Source organism: Phaethon lepturus, unplaced genomic scaffold (genome assembly GCF_000687285.1).
Source record: "Phaethon lepturus isolate BGI_N335 unplaced genomic scaffold, ASM68728v1 scaffold18848, whole genome shotgun sequence".
NCBI lineage: Eukaryota > Metazoa > Chordata > Aves > Phaethontiformes > Phaethontidae > Phaethon > Phaethon lepturus.
Window position 1 is genome coordinate 28 of NW_010555731.1, and position 12,457 is coordinate 12,484.

Sequence of the window (12,457 nt, forward strand, 5' to 3'; positions counted from 1 at the left end):
TGCCTTACCCTTGGCCTTAGCTTCTCTCCCCTCGAGGCTGCACTCGCGTGTGCGTGGAACGCTGGGGTGGAGTTTTTTAACGCGGGCCGCTTGCACGCGCCCCAGGTGCTCCCCAGGGGTTCAGGCGCAGTTAAAGTTGTGGGAAGCCCCATGCATGGTAGAGCCCCGCGCCAGATCTCCCCGCCGCGGTGAGGGCACAGCTCGGGAGCGGGGTGTGTGTGGTAAATAAGGAAGCTAAGGGGTGACGTGGGTGGACCGTGGCAGAGGTGCAGGCTTGGGCAAGTATCACATGGCTTGAAAAGATAAATCAAGGTAAAAATGTGATCAGCCAAAAAAAAAAAGAAAAAGAGAGAAGAAAATAGAGAGGAAAGTCTTGGTGATGGACAAAAGGAGGAGTCATATCTACAGCAGCAGAGCAGTGATGCTGGTTCAGGTTCTGTTGCCTGCAGAACTTGAACCTAGTGCTTCCTTTATCTGGCGAGTGATTATTTAGCGTGCTTGTGACAACTGCATCACGTCTAAGGCACTGTAAATTGATTGTTTCCAGTACAGACTTCAGTTTTGTTTCTTCTATACCAGTGACATGGCAAAACTGCATTCTGTGTAATCAAGGACTGGAATAAAACTCCCTTTCATCTTGTTTTGCATGCATTCCTTGTGTGCCTCACAAATGTTAATCCTCAAATTTTGAAACAAAACTGAATTTTCACAAGTTTTGAAGTTAAAGGCATGTGAAGCAATGCCTTTTCATTGAAAATCACTATGCCACACTATGAAGCAGTTAAAGCATACTCTTAGAGGTTTTTCTTGCTCTAAACAGCTTTTTCACGAAGCAAGTTCTGATGAAAGACAAGAGTTTAAAATGTTCCTCTAAATAAGTTCTCAAATGGTCTAATTTAAGAAAAAAACTCCAATGTAAAAAACCAACAACAACCAAAAAGCCTCTGCACTATATAAGCTGTTCCAGGTTTGGTTTAGGTAGAATCTGTTCTGATCAGTAGGACACAGTAAAAATAGAAGGTAATCAATCCTGTATTGAGAGGATGATTCCCTTTCTTCTTTCCCCTAATACTGTGGGGAAATATCCTGACTGTTAAAGCCCTGTCAGGTCTTTTGGAGTTAGCAACCACCATTGTTAAAATACCAAGAAAGTATTAAATCTGGCAGAAATCCGTTAGTGGACTGAGTTGTATCTATCCCATATGAGGGTGCTGAGGAGGAGGTTCCTCTTTAGAACTATTTTGAGAGGTGTCCTGACTTCTGAACTAGCTGACATCACCAGGCTTTGATTCAAGCCTGAAAGGCCTGTGGGATATTTGGCATTTCAAAGTTGGGGTAGAAATTGAAGATTTGGATGCCAGATTCATTTTTGGTCTTAATTTTTTTGGTCACTGCTTCCAAATGAACATTTCTGATGACGGAGTCTGTTGGTGCCAGTGATGGATGTGGGTATAAATGAGAGATTGGAATAGTTTGCGCTGCGTTGGCAAGAGCATAGCTAGTTACAATGAAAGCAAACAGGAGCTCTATGGCTGGCTTTTCTCCTTCTCTCTCCGGATTAAAAGTAGATTCAGCATTCTCCAAGATCCCAGCTGCAATGATTTAGCCCACAAAAATGTTCCTTTCTGCTGTTCTGCTAGGACTGTGTAATTTATTCTGACTTACAGAAAATATTTATGAACCTTTACACTGTCCTGTTAAATATCATGCCATTTGAAAAGGGAGAAGGAAATTACAGCTGTGGTACAAAATCAATCCATGCAGTTTTGAATTTGCTGAAATGCTATTTAAATCTCCTTTGGCTGTGCAAAGAGGACAGGGCTTTGAATTAGTTATGGTGTTTCATCCCTAGAAGGAATTGAACTGGTAAGAATAATACTGGATATCAGGGGTCAGCAACCCATCCAGGGTGATGTGCTAGTCTTTATTTTAGTCAAATCCCAAAGACTTCACTGGTATTCAGGGAATAAACACCCTCCAGGAGAATGAGAGGCTTTCTGCTTACCATCAAGGGACCAATCCTCCAGGTAGCAAATGAAGAGGCAGAAACTTTCTAACCCCTCATTAGGTATCAATGTAGTCAATGTGTATGACTTCTGTCTTTAAGGTTCCCAAGTGCTGACTTAACTATCTGTATGTCTCACTGTCTCTTCTTTACACTTTAACATTCCTTACAGGAGTGTTGTGTTCATAGGCTACTTTAGGTTTGGAAAATAGAAGAACAAGTTGTCTTACAGTTTTTTCAAACATGCGCATTTTGGTAAGAAACACTTAGCCTGGAGGTTATAGGGCAGTTGCCAGTTTTTACCACTGAATCTTACTTGTTCAAACACAGAACGTGTTAGTGCTTTAATCAGTCTTCTAGAACCTCTAATTCATTGCTGTAAGTGGAAGTGTATGAATAGCTGAAGATTGTATACATACAAAAAATGAAAACCTGGTATCATTTGTTTAATCTTCTTGGTGCTAAGGAAATTTTCAGAGCATTGATGTTTGTTTACGTGAACACCTGCTGAAAAAAATCAAGAACATATAATCCTGAATAAGTAGATGTGTTTGGGTGAGAGTTCAGTGATGGAAGCCTTAGCTATCCAATCATAAGTTGAAGAGGTAAATTCAGAGAAAGAGTATATCTCTATACTTTCTTCCAGCAAGAACTTGCAGAGTTTTTCCTGTCTCTTCCCAAACCCACAGCGTGATGATGGTGATGTTATCTGGCATGATCAACAGACTCAAGTACAATGTGTGCCAAAAGAAAAGCTGCAGGAAGTGAAGAATGTTGCGTTGACTAGCTTTCTCACTACTGCTGAAAGAAATACAGAGGACCAATGTGAAAGAAGATTTGATATTCTTTTGTTTCTGGCATGAAAGTTTTCAACTAGATTGTATACAAATATTTTTTTCTTACCTCTTTCAAGATAAACGTAGATTCTGCCTACCTTTTATAACTATTAATACTATTATAGAAGACAAGAGAGCAACTGGGAGGAGTAGAGCATTTTATTCAGATTGTTATAACCATATCTTTTTAAAATTCATAATAATTACTCCCTATTTTGCAGCAATGCCTAATTGGCAGTTGGTGAAATGACTCTGCTCTTTTAATAAAGTTACGGAAATTCATAACCTAATATCCTTGAGTTCACTAAAACATCTTCTAACAAGTCTGAAGACAATAAGACTTTCTCATATTTCCAAGTGCAAAATGTTCATAAAATGGAACAACAGACATACAATCATTCGAATGTACAGGCCAGCTGATTTTATGCTGAACAAAGTCCTGAGAACAATACCTGGCAACTAAATCTCACACTGGGAGATTGTAGCTCCAGTATTTATGGCCACATTTTCAAGATGGTTCTGCACACAATTAGGCATCTAATCTGTGTGCATAATTACAGTGATTTCAGGGACACATTGGGTGACACTTTACTGCTGAATTTCATGTGTTTTCTTATTTGCTTGATTTATATGAAAAAGCAAGAAAGCTGAGCATAAGAAAAAAAGATGTACCCGCATTTTGGAAAAAATCATCCTTAAGAGTACCTGGGTCTTGTGGTAAATAAAAGCAGCTCTCTGCTTACTAGAGCTTGTACTCATTCCTGCAGGCTTATGATACCCACATATTTCATTTGTCTTTGTGGATAACAATTTTCTAATGTTTCATTCCAGAAGGTTGCATTGTTTTCTAAATGTTTCCATGAACTGTGAGTTATTGCAGCTCTGAGGTCTCCTGATGAACATTTCATGTTTATAGATCTCAGGAATATGTGGATTTTCCCATGTAACTTTGAGATGATCCTAAACTTGTTAAGTCTCACATACCATTCTGGTTTCATACAATATTAAAGGTGTTAAGGTATTTAAAATCTGAGCCTGAAGGGAGGTTTAAATTTTGCCAGTAGACAGAACCAAAACCCTGGATTCAAACAGCCAGAGACTATGAGGATATGCATTTGAATTTTGCAGTCTTTAGACATTCTTTATACTAATATTTACAGCAGAAGATTCTCAAGGCAGAGCCAATGTGAGGCTCACAAACTGAGCGATGCATATACATGCTTCTTGTTATTCACAGAATGTCTAAGCTTTGCAGAAGGAGCACAGCAGGACTACAACAAATTTCAGTTACAAATTCTGCATTTTAAAAGGATCTTTTCCCTGTAACCTGTTTTGGTCTTGCTCTGTTGCCCACCTAAGTGCAACTCCTCTCAATTAAGTGTTGCACTAGGATCTCTAGGCTGGACTTTCTATTTTTACCCAGTCATGAAAGCAGGTGCCTTTGTTGTTCAGTGAAAATGGCTAATTTACACTCAAGCTTATAAAGCATCTGCTGCTGGTAACTCCTGATGTATTTCAAAAGTATGCATTCCTTGAGAAGAAATCAGGCTTGTGCTGCTTAAGGCATGAATAATGTAAATGAACAGGCATACAACAAGGTTTGTTAATGTGGATGTTAAGGTGCTTCAAGTCATGTTGGATGCAATCCTGGTACAATACCAGCACTGCAAAGATGCGTAAGAATTATTGCACTCACAGCTAGGGTGCAGATAGGCTGTCTGGTGTGTACTGCAGCTGAGTACAGTTTCTGCTGCTAAACTTCAGCATTCTGGAAAATAGCTTCTCTTTTGTTATTTTGCTGTTGTTGTTGTTATAGTAAACTCATGTTTTGCACAAGAACTGATGTATTTTAGAAACGAAGATAGAATGAAAGAGTTTCTACTAAAACAATGCATGTTACATCTGCAAGCTTTCAGTCAAAGGAAGCGGTGCTTTTCACAGTTTTCCTTTTTTTACAGGTTCTAGTTCTGAGTTGCCTGAACATAATTCTCTCTTTTTTAAAAATAAAACAGAATAAAACTTCAAGACACATTAATTTCTATGGAAACCAAATTGCCACTTTATGTGCTTTAAGGATGGGATTTTTAAAGGCATCTGCAGAATTTAGCTAGTTGACTTCTTTTTCTGTAAGCTTGCCGATCAGCTTTATTTCATGGATTTTATTGTAAAAAAAGAAACGTTTTGACAAAACAAACCAAGCTTTGGGAACTCATCACTTCTGAAAGAGACTTAATTGAAACTGAAGATAGGATATCTAAGTTCTCTTGCTGCCTCAAGAAAAAGTCTTCCTGATTTACTCTCAGAGGCTGAATTTGTAGTGTGTAAAATCTAGGGAACTCTTTAGCTGGATTAGAGTATTTGTGAATCTCACCCGGAATAGAAATCCAATAGATGGCGATGTTGGATTTTCAAAGCCAAGTCCCCATTCCTTTCCTTGTAAAACTGAGCCAGTTCTTATTGAAATCAGGGCTGAAGCTCCCCTGTTTTATATTAGTGCAGGACTGGACTCCAAGGTAACTGGAAGAAGAGGGATGAACTGTTCCATAATTACCTCAGGCTCCAGAGCATATGCTAAATTTACTTTTTGGGACAGCTTTTTTGATCTTCATAGTGAAGAAACCAAAGCTCAACAAATCAAAGAAGGAAAAAATAATTACCATTTTCCAGAGGTCATATAAAGTTCAAGTTCTTTGCTATAATTAAACATTTGCACACAAGTCTCAGTGGAATCAAATTATTGTGCTTCCCAATGAACATTTTAAAGGAAATTGTGAAATAGGCAATTAAAGGCTTTTTAATCACAGCTATAAATTAAAGTTTCACTGCATCCACTTTTTAGGTTGACTTATTAAAAAAATTGTGAAGGTTTCTTATTAATTTTGAACATCCATTCTCTTTTTATCCATGTCTTGGCTTGAGTCATATAAAGATGATGGGAACTACTAGATAGGGAGCATGTTCTTCATGGATCAAGCTAATATATTTTGACATAAGAAATTTCCAGTAACACTACCAGATTTCCTTTAACTGTCACCTTCCACTTATCTGAATGACACTCTCCCAGTATTTTTTCAAGCCTTCCATTGTTTTCATCAGTTTGACTCTAGTTGACAGGGTATAAAATAACGGTCCAGACTGTTAATTAAGACTACTCTTCGCCTTTTTCACTCTTTACATTTTTTGTAGAGGCAGGATGCTCATTGTTCAGCCAGTGTAAATGAATGTGTCTCATCTGAGCTCAAAACTATGCCAATTCACATAACTGAGTATCTAAAGCAGGATTTGCCATAGTGAAGTCACTGATTCATCTGGTAGGATTGCGTGCCCTACCAGTGACTTTCATTTGGGGTGTGCTTCTTACACTGGTTTCAGACTCACACCGTCAACAATGCTAATGGAAAAGTGAAGTCACTGAGACGCATTTGTAATCTCTATGGAGTTCACTGCTTACAGGAATAAATAAAAAATGCAACTTTAACATTAAGCCAGTGCTTCATTAAAATCAGCAATAAATGTATCATTGTGAATGACTAAAAAGCAGAAAAAAATTATTGAGATTAGTCTTATTAGAACTGTGTACTTATATTTGAATGTGATATTCCTAAAATTATGGATATTCTAGGAAAAAGCCAAACTATAGATTACAACTGAGTATGAGTGGAACCTAACCTCATGCTTTTACAACCAAGGCAAGAGACCAGAGAAATGCAGATGGATCTGTCCATGTCGTAGTGACATAAATTGACATAATAGCCTTGCTTTTCTTTATAGGGAATCTTTGCTTATCTCCTCATTTTAGTTATAAGCCAATCAGATAAAAATGGTATAACAAGTTGTCCTATGACCATTAGGATGAATAAAGGCTGATTTATGGATTTGCAACTTTACCTCTTAACACTTCTCCCTTTCACTTGGTATTTTCAGCACCCTTATTTGTCTTCCATATTGTCCTTCCACATGCCCTGTTCCTGTCTTATTTGCCTGTATTATCAGGCAAATGAGAACATGTGACTTAGCTGCTTCTGGGCTATGTGTGTGCTGACTAGCTAGTCAGCATGTGCAAGCTTAATAGCTTAATTGGTCAAGGGATGGACGTACAAAGGTCTTCTCCTGAGAGTAAGCGCTAATATGGGTCCCTTCCCTCTATTCAGCCACAAATTTTTATAATACAGAATTTATTATCTTTCTTAATTTAACTTTTTGTTCAATTTGGTAGAAATCAGTGAAGAGGTTCCAAGGATGATAAGAAGAGGATGGGAAAGGAAGCTGACGGATGGACAGACAGAATGATTGTGTGAGCCTCATTTCTTTAAAATACCAGGGTAAAGATTCATGCAAGTTAATGAGCAATACGTTATTCGCAAACTTTTATATATATTCATATATTCATCTGCAATTAAAGGTGAAAGCAGCTGTGCATAATATATTGGAATAAGGTCTGTGTTCCTGAATCCAGAATTTTCTATGAATAGGCTAAACCACATCTATTTTTATATCTAGATTTCATTCTCCGTTTCCCAGAAAATGTTACGCATTGTCCAATATATATGAACTTTGTTGATGCCTTTCAAACGTCATGCTTGTTCTCAGCTGTCTGGCACAAATATCTCTACACAGGCAGGAGAATGGAGTAAAAAAATTTCTGTACACTTTGCCACAGAAAGCATGGTTAATGATCCTTTGATTACTATGTGTTCAGAGAGAAATTTCTCTTCCATTTCATAGACAAACCAATAATTACACATCCCAAGAGGATAATGAGTGAGTTTAAAGCTGTTTGCATGTATAAGTATACAAACCTAAAATAGGAAGTAATGGATAGAGAAAGCTTAAGAAGATATATCATTTCTGTCTGCTTGTAATTTCAGCTGAGCAGATGGCTCCAGTGAGCTACTTATATGCAAAATAGCCCCTTTCTTCTGTGAGCATTTGGATGTTTTCTTTCATACTTAACATATTTGCTGAATGCTTTACATAGGTCTGCTAGAAAGTATTAAACTTTTATAAGAAAGATAAGTGTATGGGAAAATACTTGATAAAAGGAAAAAATATGCCTGCATAAATAAGGATTATCTAGAATGATAACAAAAGACAACAAAATACTGCTATCTATGGATTCTGTGCAATGTGTGGAGAGAGTTAGGTGTTTGACAATGGGATCTAATACAGACTACCTGGGAGACCCTAAGCTGAAAGCTGTCTGCAGGTATGTACTAGGACATTGCTGGGGAGACAGAAGGCATCCTGAAACCCTGCCTTGTCCAAGGACCTTGCTGTATGCTGCAGGAAGGTAACTCCAACCACTTGGGATCCACAGACTAGCTGTATCTGCTGAGAGTAGGCACTTTCAACGTTCCTTGAAGGGAAGAGTAAAGCTCACTCTTTTTTAAAAACACAGTTAGAGGAGGCCCAACAGTTGCAAAATGGCAATTGGCATAGCAGTCATTCTGTAAGACGGACTTGTGTGTTCAATTTTCTCTTCACTCTAGAGGAAAAAGTTTTACTGGATGTTTCCTGTAGAACCCATGCTACTGTATAGCTGGGACCTCAAGATGCATTGTACAAGGGAGAGGGAATGTCATGCCACAGTGCTGTTCACAGACGTCTGAAAGGGAGAAGTACTGTTCTCTGGTTCATGCACTGTCTGTGCAGATTATTATACAGCCTGGAGGTGAAACATAAAAACAGCTGTTAAGGCAGAGGCTGGAATTTTCTTAGGTTAGTGCCCTGACCACTATGTTACTGCTTCAGGTGTTTTAACTGATCTCGGGAATCATGACTTACCTTTTGCACAAATAACATCCTTCACAAAGAAGGTAACTTGTACCCCTTCCTGTCCCAAAGAAGTCATAGTGGGTGGAAACATTTTTTGGTTCCACTGAAGTGACTTAAACTAGTGTGATGTGTCTTCATATTCTGAAATATTTCCTTTTGACCACTTTAGGATGAAAGTGGTGGTTCTTTGTCTGATGCATCATCCCTGCAAGACCATGTTCTGCCCTAACAAAGTGTGTGAGCCATAGCATTGGCAGCCTGGTTTGGAAAAAGACTAAGCATATCTGTTGTTGAGTCTATCAAAACAGAATGCAGTTTATTCTTATGGGAATGAGCTGGTTAGTTTGTGGCCAGTAGCAGGAATAAGCAGTTGTTAGTATACCAATACTTTCACACCATAGCTGCTGTGGATTATCATCTCCTGTGTTGTGCAATTTTATGCTCATTTGTATTAGGTGAAAGTCAAACACAGAAACTGAGAGCAGAGAGCACATCTGCTGAATAGAAAGTTGCTATTTTTACATTTTCCAAACTAGAACTGCACTTTATAATATTAATGTCCCCTCTTCTCTCCCTGTCACATTTGGAAAGATAATAGAAAACTGTATTTCCAAAGAGTAAAGAGTGTAGAATGTGCTAGAGTTTCAGTCTCATTCAGTTGGATTGATTTTACCATAACTCTTTTCAAAAATCAGAAGCACTTGTAATAGCTGAGTGCATTGAAGCCTAATGGGTTTAATTTATGTGCAGCTGGGCTGTAACAATACCCTGTGAGCCATTACAGCTGTGCCTCTCAACTGAATGGCTTTGTACAAGCCCCTAGTTAGTGATTAAGCTCTGCATAGTAGCTTAACCTGGAGAAATTCACAGTGTTTTATGAACACCTTCTGTGCTAAATGGCAGCAACTCCTCTTTGGAGGCAAATCTATTTGCCCACAAAATGGGTTCATCAGAAGGCCTGTTAATATGCATAAAAAACATGCATGATGGAGTGTAGTTGCATCTGATAGACCACCATCGTGTGCCAATTGCCATTTCACTAGATTGTGGATGTTCTGCTTGTCAAATTAATTTTGGCTGTACTAAAAGAATGGGCTAATATGGGCTTGTCCCACAAGGTTTGATGATGATGCCCTGACCCAAATAGTTTTTCCTTTAAAGGAAAACATTTCAACAAATGAAGGACTTACAAAGGGAAGAGGGCAATTTGTATGGCCTCATTTGGGCTGGCTTTGCCTGGTGGAGGTCGTAGAAGATTCCAGTGGTAAAAATAAAGACATTTAGAATAGATTTGTTCTAGAGAAGTCAGGTGGCTTTGCAAAGGTTTCATATTTTAAGGTGGCATGTCAGACTTTCTCCTCTGTAATCTTTGTGGTCCCTCCTACCTACCAACGGAAGTACAGTTTTATTGCCTGTACCTTCACTGAATCTGTGGCTGGAGATGAAGTAGGTGTTGTTGGCAGCTTATGAGCAGATGTGACATGACTCTTTTGAAGTCTTACATAGTTTAGCATATTTACATGGATGCGTCCCCACTGGTACAATGTTGCTTAGTATAAGAACAGGCTGTATGGGACCCTACAAAAACCACGAATTTATGAGACGAAAAGTAAAAAGCTTAGAAGAGCAGTCATCTATTTGTTTTTGGGAAGTCATGTAATATCATACAAGACTATGGAGAGTTTGGCATGGCAAGATATGTACATGACCTGGAAAAAAGCTTGGAGAAGAGAAATACGTTTTGGAGAAGTATTAAGAATCCTTCCATCTTATTTTTGTTACAGTTACAAGTTGGAGGCTCTCCAGTCTTCAAATGTAATTGGGTAGTGATTAAGAATGAGACATAGTTTGTTAAAATGATATCAGAAGTATATGTCAAGTATTGCCGGAACTTGTTCTCACTTCTTTCTATTATACCTGGTTGCTGTGGTGGAGCCTACAGTTTGTCATTCCTTCATCTGTCTGATGCTAGGTATTGTATGAGATGATCCCTTAATGTGGCCTAAAGAATATGCTAAGAAAATGGGCCGATGGGCTAAAAAAATCCCTTAATGTGGCCTAAAGAATATGCTAAGAAAATGGGCCGATGGGCTAAAAAAATCCCTTAATGTGGCCTAAAGAATATGCTAAGAAAATGGGCCGATGTAAATATATGTCTTAGAAACAGCAGAATATATTTGTTCCGATTGCCTGTGATTATTTCCAACTTCTTGTCTTCCAGCTTCAACGTGGTGAATAAACTTTTTTCCGCTTCTTGTTTTCCCTAATGTCAGAAAACCCGAGCAAAGCTTTTCTTATTTTCCTGTTTTCTTGTCAAGGCAGCATAACCTTGTCAGGTCCCCAGGGAGGTTGCCCTTAACATACTTGCAGGACTTGGGTTTGAGGAAGGGAAGCACTACAGGGCAGAGATCCTGTGGCTCTTCAGCCACATTTGTTTTGCATGCAGTTCAAATGTGCCTTCCATGCTAGGTAAAACATGGGCGGAGCAGCAGGGCTGTGGATGGCTGTGAGAGAAGGCAAGCTAAGCAGGGGTGCATGAGTCCATGTTGCTGTCCCTGCAGAGCCCAGCAGCCTTCCCAGCTCAAACTTACAGAAGAGCGATGTAGCTCTTGGGGAAAAATATTCCTGTCTGCCTGTGGAATGCCTTCTCTTCTCCACTCTTTAAGGCTTATGGGACATGTGTCTTGGGGTATTTGGCTCTCTGAGGACTTTGGTATATGATTCGTAAGTTTAAAGGCGCTGGATACTCTCAATGGCACGGACTAGCATGATGTTAATGCATATCTTCTCCTGATCGATTACAGTGTTTAGAGAAAGCTTGGTTTTTTCAGTACTAAAATGGGGATGAAATTATCTTTTTATAGATTTAAAAAAAGCAGGAAGGGAACTTTCGTTGCAGTTTTTGTAACATTACATGTAAAAATGTACAAAGATGTTAAGTACTCATAGGTCACTTCAGTATGGGATAAAAACCTAACTGATTTCATAGATAATTAGAGAATTATGTCATTGTTTAAGGAGCTTGAATGATAAACAGATCACACAGCCTTTGTTAGGACTAGAAACTAATTAAAAGAATGATCAGTCTCTGAGAGGCTTTAGAGTAATGGAATGATACTTATTCTGAAACTTTGCAGTATCACTTAGGAGTTCTCAAATATGGATAACATTACTTGGATTTACTTTACACTATACAACTTAGATGTGACTCAAAATTTAGCTGAAGTGTGCTCTCAGGTGGTTAGAGTAAATAAGTTTATTTACTATTAACAGTATTTTTAAAGAAGCTTTACAAAACCCAAAAGTGTTTGACAGACTACTGTAGGTTCCCTCCAAAAATTGTAACCGGTTAGAAATACAGTTCTCAGCCATTTAGAGGCCCAAAGAGAATAGCTTCATGCTGGTATATCACAGCTAGATAGAATATTCTTCATGGCAGCCTCAATACATGAGCAACAAGAGTTTGTTTATCTGTTTTATAATACTTTAACATTTTATAAACATTGTCCTTTTAAGAGGAAATTAGTCTTCCCCACAATCAAAGTGGAATTATTAAATTAGGAGGTTGGCCATAACTTAAATCAGGATAGACTTATGTGGTGCTTACTGTAACATGACCATGGGAAGACCTTGGAATATGACTTTCCTATCATTGCTCATGGAGCTGGGGGATATTTCATCTAACCACAAGCCACATCCATCCCTGTTAACTTAATGAGAGAATACACATGTAAGGGAACAAGCGGAAATGGCTCTCCCTTGGGACCTTGCATTGTTAAATTGTCCGTAAGTGTTTTTAGTACATCTGTTTATGGCTCATTCTCTGTTTCAAGTTTTAAAA